The sequence below is a fragment of the Strongylocentrotus purpuratus genome, unplaced genomic scaffold (genome assembly GCF_000002235.5).
Source record: "Strongylocentrotus purpuratus isolate Spur 01 unplaced genomic scaffold, Spur_5.0 spur5_scaffold_14, whole genome shotgun sequence".
Classification (NCBI taxonomy): Eukaryota; Metazoa; Echinodermata; class Echinoidea; order Camarodonta; family Strongylocentrotidae; genus Strongylocentrotus; species Strongylocentrotus purpuratus.
This window is the reverse complement of record NW_022145599.1, coordinates 28,155,645-28,164,907: the sequence shown is the minus strand read 5'-3', so window position 1 is coordinate 28,164,907 and position 9,263 is coordinate 28,155,645. Positions and strand designations below refer to the sequence as shown.

At 33.1% G+C, this 9,263-nt stretch overlaps 1 long non-coding RNA gene across 1 annotated transcript; it reads left to right on the top strand.

Annotated features, from left to right (window-relative positions):
* Positions 1 to 235: 235 nt before the first annotated feature.
* LOC105439898 lies at positions 236 to 9,039 on the top strand. Its single transcript, XR_004064084.1, has 5 exons — positions 236 to 242; positions 634 to 759; positions 2,363 to 2,854; positions 7,827 to 7,931; positions 9,026 to 9,039. It is a non-coding gene; the product is annotated as an uncharacterized LOC105439898 (long non-coding RNA).
* Positions 9,040 to 9,263: the final 224 nt, after the last annotated feature.

The window sequence follows — 9,263 nt, the reverse complement described above, 5'->3', positions numbered from 1 at the left end:
CCACCTTCCTTTTTTTTTATCTACGTAATAAGTCTCAATTATCTTCCATATATCAGCTTGAATGCAAAACGACATTCAGTAGCAATTAACCTTATTTGTTTACTTTGATGTGTGAATACAGGTTGTAGATTTTTACAAAAAGATAGATACACATCTGCATTTTAAAATGATGTGCTGAAATTGTATTGTGTAAAATTAGTATAACAATAAATGTATAATTTGTTTAGTAATGAACATGTCCAGTTCATAAGATGCCACAGAGAATGATAAATAGTAGCCAGCTCTTCAGCTGGATGCTTTTTTTCTTCCCTGATCTATTTGGTTAAATTCAGATAAAACATTTAATGGTAGGCTTAATAGCTTGCACTTTTAAAATATTGTTGCCCTTTGCTGCAAAAAACTGCCAGGGCAAGATACACTGACAAACGTAATTACTATCTTATAACACACAGATAAGTTAAATTTGTACTTACGTGCTTTGGTCTGTGCAGATACTTTTTCACAACCCCACTTGCCATTCATTTACATGTAGAAAATAAAAATCCTGTACTGATTAAACCACGTCATACCTGAAGGAGTCTCGATGGTATTTGTGTAATTTATATGTCTTTAATATTTCTCTTATATCCATAGACTGTCCTGGCAATTACTTCCAGTGTCATAACTTCGGCAGCTGTCTAGCCCGCAGTGACGTCTGTGATAACCAGCAAGACTGTACTGATGGAAGTGATGAATGGTTTTGCTCTAGTGACCCACCAGGTACATTAGTGTTTCATTACCCATTGCACAAAGGGCATCATTTCCATTGCATTATTACCTCCATTAGTTGGGCCTGGAAAGGCAATTAGCCAGTGCGCAATTTTTGTTAAAGCGTTCTTTGCACTTTTTGCCTTGCAATCACGTTTTAGACAATGTCACCCTCACAAGCATGGTGCTTCAAAATCTTGGTACATTTTATATGATGCTCCTAAGCTCCCAATCGAACAGGAGATGCATTCGGTCCAGTTTGTATGACGGGGGTGTTATCATAAGCAGCATATATATGGTAACATGATCACAAAGAATTTCAAGAAATCAACTCAAGGCCAATTTTAATATCCCATTGTCTTGCCTTCAGAAATCATTTTCGGATTATGTTGCATGTCATTTTCATGTTACTACAATAGTTAAGATGACACAAAAGGCTATTAGTCAGTTTGTAGATACTATTTCCACATGGGCTGAAGCAGCTAGGTAGGTCATTTGTATAGATCTGTAATACCCACCAAGATGAATACAGGATCCATGTTCATGAAGTTATGTAATCATTATTCATTTATGCTCCTAATGTACACTGTATGATACACAGGTCGAATTATTCTTTTCAAGAGGGCAAACAGAAGTTATTCATGAAGAACTTTGGCAGTGGATATTCTATTAAAAATACATTGATACTTCTCCATGTTTAAAAGACTCAGGATATTTTTACCATCTGCTATCTATAAACTGGTCTATTGACATTGCCTGAGGTTGATTTTTCTTAAGTCTTTACAATTATGTTTAGTATTGATGGTGCGGATCATATTCTAATGCTGCCACCACTACATTACAACTACAATATTTGCCATCAATTGGGCCCTCATAATAGTCATGTCATCAATTCTATTATTTCACTATTTATCTCTTTTTGAACAAGCCAGTCTAGTTTTTTTTAAGGCTAACATCACATTATGTATTTCATTAAGGTGTATTTGCACTTTTCACTTTATGATATCTCATCCGGTCATCGACTAAAATGTCTTTTTCTTTTTTCTTTATTTTTTTCTTTTTTCTTTTTCTTTTTCTTTTTCTTTTTCATTTTGTGTATCTTTATCATGAATGTCTTTAAATCTTTCACAAATGGGCCACTGGCTGTAACAAAAAGAAAGATGATAAAACCTTCCTCTCGGTTCAATTCAATATCCAGGAAATGATGATAATATGACGTTGAGCATTCTTTAACACTAGTTGACACTTATTATATTTGTATAATTCATATGATATAATTAATTTAATTAATTAAATAATAATTTTGTGTAACCAACAGGGTTTAGAGGGCAAACACATCGTCCTTAAATCGGAATACATGTCAGATTGCCTAAAAACTGCCATAATTTGTATCATGTTTTCTCAAAATTTCCAGCTATCATACTAATTTTAATGTAAATATAATGCCCTATCTATCAAGTGATAAATGATATGATTCAAGAAGGGAAAGGCAAGAAATGCAGACGAAAAAAGCATCACTAAATTACACAGTATTTATGAGCCTCATTGTTTCATAAAAAAACATGAGCAGGATACCAACATATAAATTTATGTATTTTATTCTATTTCGTCACAGATGAAGTAGTCCTTAACACAGGAGAGTGTTTCAACCTGACATCACCTTCATATCCAAACGACTACTCTAACAATCTAAACTATATCTGGACTATAAATGGAGCAGTTGGGGACTCTGGTATACGCATGAAATTTGATGTCTTCTCTTTAGAATCGGGCTATGATTTCTTGGATATCGGGGTTGGTACTTTTGATGGACATTACCTTTACCATTTCACTGGGACGTACTCTATTAAAAATCATGGCATTGCGGAGTTTGCTGTGGGGGCCTCTAAATCACTTTCAGACACTATTCGAGAATCAGAGTCAGATGGTCGGAAGAAGCGATCAGTTACTTCTGATTTCTGCAATGCCTCCACATCTTACTACGATTACGGAAGTTTCCCCAATGTTATCCATCTAAACAGTACAAAGATGTGGCTACGAATGACAACAGATGGAAGCTATGTCTATAAAGGCTTTGTCTTGCAGCTCATTTCTACAAGATTTGAAAGTAAGTCTGTCAATTAATTCTAGAGACCTTCATCATGCTGTATTTATATACAAAAATACAAGAAATGCATGTAATTGTTATACAATTTCTTCCTTACAGAGCATTATTATTTTTTGTATATTTCTCGTACTCTAAGCAGAACTCTAGCCTTCCTTTTTTCTATATATATATATATCTATCTATATATATATATATATATATATGTGTGTGTATGTGTGTGTGAGGGTATGATAATGGTCACAGAACAAAGGATTAAGTTTAAAAGCAATCAGCCCCTGCCCTCCTTCAGCTTTTATTTTGCTGAACAAGTTGTTTTGCTTCATATTGCTTTTTTTTCTTGAGCAAAATTAAAAGCTGATGAAGGGCTGATAGCTTCTCAACTCAATTGTCGTGACCTGCTCTATCATGTGACCATAATCATACCCTCACATATTTATGTTAAAAATAGTACCGACCGGTAAAAGCATCCGTACCTATCCTGCTTTATATAATATATGAACATACCTCTCATTGTGGTGATATAAATTGGCAAATTAACAGAAATCACAAATTGACCAGACAAATGAATGTTTATAATCAAATTGAAAGATGAATAATTTCAATTGTACATGATTTGAGCCCCATTATTCTCAGTAAAACCATGTTAAACTTTGCTTAGGCAGAATGATTATAGATATGATGCTCCGTACAGAGGTCTAAATCAACACACTATTGCCTAAAGGGCTTTCTCAAGTAAATTATTTAAAAAATGATGAATAAATGTATATATTGCACACTTATCCATCCTAGAGGATGCAAATGCGAAGTACTATTATTATCCAGGCTTTATGCCTCAGTCACACCTTTGCGTATGTTGCTGCGTATTGCTGTGCTATGCGGGGTATATCAATACGCAGCCGTGCCTAGCAATACGCAGCAAATTTGAAGGTAGCAGTCACACTATTGCGTATCTAGCTCATAGGTAGCTCGTATGCCGCTCGTACAAAGACTGCCTACGGTTGCCTATAGCCACATTATAGCTCGCTGTTAGTCATAGCAGTACGATTCAATACGCAGTTTGCTCGCCATGTTGCGTATGTAGCTCGTTTGCTGCTCGCTAGCCGCTCGCTCCAGTTGGTCTCGTCGCGTGTTCGCTCGCTCTAGCTCGGCATATGTAAAAATACTTGTCATTTTGCGAAAATATAATTTAATTATAGTAGCGCTTATATTAGTAAACAATTTTGTAACGTCCAAAACAATTTTCAATTTGAAGTAGCAGAAAATATATGAACAGCAGGACATATCTATCATAACATTTAGTTAACATCTCATGGCGGCTACCCACCAAAACAAAGAAATTTGCAATACATTACTACAATACTATTTTATAGTTAAAACCAATTTTCCGTTAACAGTTGTAACGTCCGAAACAAAAAATACCAATAAAATGATGATTATCCATATTTTAGGGTATCTAGAGTGAATAAATTATTATGAAATAAGATATTATATGTCTTAACACAAGTCAAAACACAAATCAGGTCTTTCAAATCCATTAATTTTTTGTAAGCACAAGAATGGTGTTTCGGACGTTACACAATTTTATTGTTAACACAAAGTCGACAAATTTCAAATAATTTTCGATCATATCTGCAAGTAACGAATTTACAATGGACATTCCTGTTAAAAACACTATTTTGATGACTTTATTTCGATTTAAGTATAAAAATGTGTAGAAATATGATGCCAAAAATCAAATAATCCGTAAATTATCTAAATTTTCTGCAAAATTGACTTATAAAACATAAAACATTGAAGCCGCACTTTGTGATGCAAGGCATGGCTGGCTGCTTTTGTATGTCCTTAATTGTAATTTATCAGAAAAAATCTCAACAAAAGTGACTCATAAAAAATATTCAGCCACTTTAACAGCACTTTCTGGTATGCTGTTAGCACGTTTCGGACGTTACATTAAACTGTTAACAGACATTTTCATACTTAAACTAGTTCAAATGAGGGGCAAAGATAGACGTGAGAATAGCAAATTTCAATTGTTCAACTTCTCCTTTTGCTATTTACATTGGTGTGTGTTTGCAAATCATGAGGTTTTCATTTTAATAGAGGTTGTTCCAAATGATGTCATATAAACCAAAGATTTTATGGTCAATATACACTATTTGGTAGGCTACAAAACTCAAAATCACCCACTTAAGCAATACCCAGTGTACATGGTCATGACATGTATATGATACAGGTATACATGTATGAAGTTGATAAGATCAAGCAAATTAAAATGTTTTTTCTAAAAATTTATGGGAAATATGATATGTATTTTTATCTGAAAATACATGTAAAAAAGGGCACTCAGTACATGTAACTAATCTGTGTAGAAAGGATTACTACTGCCATTATCCAAAACTGGAATTGGCAATTACGCTTAATAATGATAACAATTTATCAAGCAATTCAATGAAATTGGCTTGCACACTACATGACACACTCATCACTCATACAACACTAATCAGTAATAAGTATCCGATTCCTATTATAGAAACTTGTACAACATAATGTTAAAATGGCTGTAGATCTGCCAAATTTCCAAATGACAAGAAAATGGATTACCAATTTGTGGGGGTAATTAATATAATAAGCATGAACATGAAAATAAGGTGTAGCCTCTTCAAAATTAATTAATTCATAATTTTTTCCTTTCATTTGATGAATTACCCTCAAATGTACTCGTCTTTTACAAATACTTTTCAAATGCTTGACCCTCCCAACAAATTTACATGTTAATGATCATTTCATGATCCTAAACATACATGTATATGTATATGTATAGTATCTTCCTCAAATTTATGCAAAAATATTGGGATGTACAATAAATTAGGATTCCCATATTTCTTATTACTTAAATGGCTGGGGATACTTTTGTATGCTTTTATTATTTTGTTAAAATTATTTTTTCTATAATGTTTTGCTTACACTGTACATACTGTACATGTATGTGATAGTGATATTATTGAATGACACACTACATGAATCTAGTTTAAGGCAAAGTACAAAGCAAGCCGATTAAACATCTATGTTGTAAAGTTTGTAGAAATTGATGATCTGATTGAAATGTTCACATCGTGTAACATCCGAAACAAACTATAGCATATATTGCACTGTTGTTCATAACCTGCAAAAGAGAGTATGTTTGTAAGTGAATTTTTCAGGAGTTGTGATGACTACAATTGCTATTAGCTTCATATTTCACTTTGTTAGATCACATAAGCATTTTTAACTAGACGTTCCTGAAATGAACAGTATACCTTACATAAATTGAGTAGTCAATGAAGATAAACTAGATATATGTGCAAAACTAATTAAAACTGCACAATTTTTTCAATAAATGTTAAAGAAATATTTTTCTGCAAACAATTAATGTAACTTAGGTCAATAATACCTAAAGAAAAGCAATTAACTTGAATAAAGTTATGATGTTAACAGTGTGTAACGTCCAAAACACCAGTGGTGAAAATTATTAGGCAATGCACTGGTTCCCCAATTTTTTTGGATGTATTTAACTTATATCATCAGTTGTAATAATAAAATAAGTTTGACCCAAGAAAAAAGCATTTTACCTATTGAAATAAAAACTTTTTATTGTCAAAACCCTAATTTGGAGCTATTTTTCACTTTCAAGGGACACAAAATCTGTATTTTTCGAGAAACTCAAAAATTTGCATAAATAATCTCTGAAACATATTCTTAAAGACCAACATATTTGTTGGTGAAGTTAATAGCAAATGAGTTTTATATCACAGTTATTAGATATGCTATAGTTCACAATAAAATTGTAAAAACTCAAAGTATTCATACCTGGTGAATAAATAAGGAGATAGATTTAAGGTCCAAAATTTGCATTTCTCAAAAATATGAATAGTCCTGATCCTAAAAATACATGTTTGAAGTGAGTAAACATAATTTCATTTCGGACCCTATTCAGTGTGGACACATTTGGTATACCGGGTATGTTAAAAAAAACCAGTGCCATATGCAATCCTACAATATTCAGTAATCGTTGTCGCTGTTGAAATGGAGTCTAAAGTGATGAAATTGTAAACAATAAAGTCTTCATGCTGTATAGCTCACTCTCAAGTGCAAGATATTAATTTAGCTTTAAAACAATTTTTTGGACTAAAATATACTAATTGGCTAATCCCGTTTGGAAATTATATATCACAACTCCATATTCTGAGATTTTCATTGTCGCAGCTACCATTGGATGGCCATTAGGCGCTATTTGAAATTTATCAAAATTTACCGGGAGCAGTGGTAAATTTTGATATTCAATTTTTCTCAAAAGCAGGAATGTTTTAGGGGCTAAATTTTCTATTGCTTAAAATACATCCTCAAGGGCATCCAAATATGTCAAAATTGTGAAGAATTGCTATCCGGCCATTTTCAAAATTTCCCCAAACTTTGTTTTACATTTAACAATTATGCTGATAAATCTTAAATCATTAGAACTATATCATCTTTGAATTTAAATACGGGTGTTGCTTTCAGAATTCTTGTATATTTCTGTCACATTTTGAAATCTGGGCCCTGTTTCATACAACTTGATATCAATCACAAACGCTAAATTGTTATGACAAATTTGCTCTCAGCCAATCAAATGCCATGGTTTCAGTAGCTTATAAGAGTTATTGTAAATTTTTATTGATAGCAAGATTTATGAAACAGGGCCGTGGTACATTAAGACGTGCAACTTTTTTTTTGAAATTAGAATAACCAAAATATTATTATTTTTCAAATTCATTTTCATTGATATCACTATTGAAATATTTCAGAGAATGGTAGCTTTTGGGAGTGAAGTTCTTTGGGAGGGCAATGCATGGCTCTAATACACTTTGTAATTTTGATAATTGTCTTTGATTGTGGGAATTATTTCATATCTAATAAGAAAGTCCATTAACCAATTGCTTCTTCTTTTTTTCTTTAGGTGAATCCTTTGAGTGTTCAGATTTGTCGGTTCTTCCAGCAGATAAAAAGTGCGATCACATAGCAGACTGCCCATTTAACGACGATGAACACGAGTGTGACATTGGTAAATTCCAAGTTTATATATTCTTTTTATTTTGTACAGAATTCTGGGATTTGCAAATGAATTTCTCAATGAATAAACCATTACCTTACTATTAAAACTATAATACAGTGCGTACGTCCCAGAAAAAACGAAACCAAGAATTATCGATGTTTTACCATAACTTTATCACATTTATAATTAATAAATGACACATATTTGGAAAGCTTAGATCCTCCTCATTCATTTTTCTTGAATGAGGTGTCATATAAAAGGTCAGAAACTCAACTTTCTAGAAATGTGATTTTCTCTTTGAAATTCTGATACCGCCCGCCAAACGACTTTTCGGTTTCCTCTCTTCAAATTGAGTTTAATCACTCATGCTTGAAATATGCATTATTATTATTATTATTTCCAAATATGTGTCATTTATCAATTATAATTGTGATTAAGTTATGATAAAACATCGATAATTCTCGGTTTCGTTTTATCTGGGACGCACTGTATTACCTTGATTCTAAGGTTTTTTTTCTCCATACATTTCTGACCATAACAAGTAGTCTCATGTACCAGGAGACTGTCCTAAGTTGATTGCCTTTACTGTAGTTGAGATCACATCAAATGTCAAGGAATTTTTTATTTCAATATTCTTTGGGGATTGATCACCTAAAATATAAGACATACATTGTCTCACAAGGTGATTAATTAGTAGTACTTCAAATATTGCACAGCACCTGTCGAAAGGATATATGTAAGACTATATACAAAGTAATGTCGCTTCTTTGCGGATTAAGTAAAAAGGAAGAAAACTCATACTCTCTATAAAGTAGTAAAGCCTTAGAACCGAGTAGAGAAACAAGCGAAGAAGTAGGACATGAATTAAGATGAAGCTGAATTAGCTTTGGTGCAGACTGAAGGCTCTCTCTAGAAGATGTGTGCTCTGTAAGAACAGCTCAGGAGAAGTGATGAATATAGGTGTGGCAAGCAAGTGTAATATACTGAACATGCTATACCAGTACCTTGGGTGGTTGCACATCCCAACACGTAGGCCCGAATTCACAACGGAGGTTTGTGGACAAAGGTTTGACAAACCTTGGTCTGTAATTCCCAAACCTCAGACCAAGGTTTGTAAAACTAGTCTCAGCCACAGGGTTCCTAACATATTCTCATGGGCTAGGGTTTAAATGTTAAGAATTAAAAAAACGGTTGAACTAAGCATTCTTAGTACGATCCGGACATCTTAATGAGCAATCTTGAAAAGATGATGGTTAGAACATCTGTGAAATAAACTTTTGAATTGCATTTTCATGAATTAATCGAACCAAACTGGCGCGCCGATGCAGAAAGTGTTATACC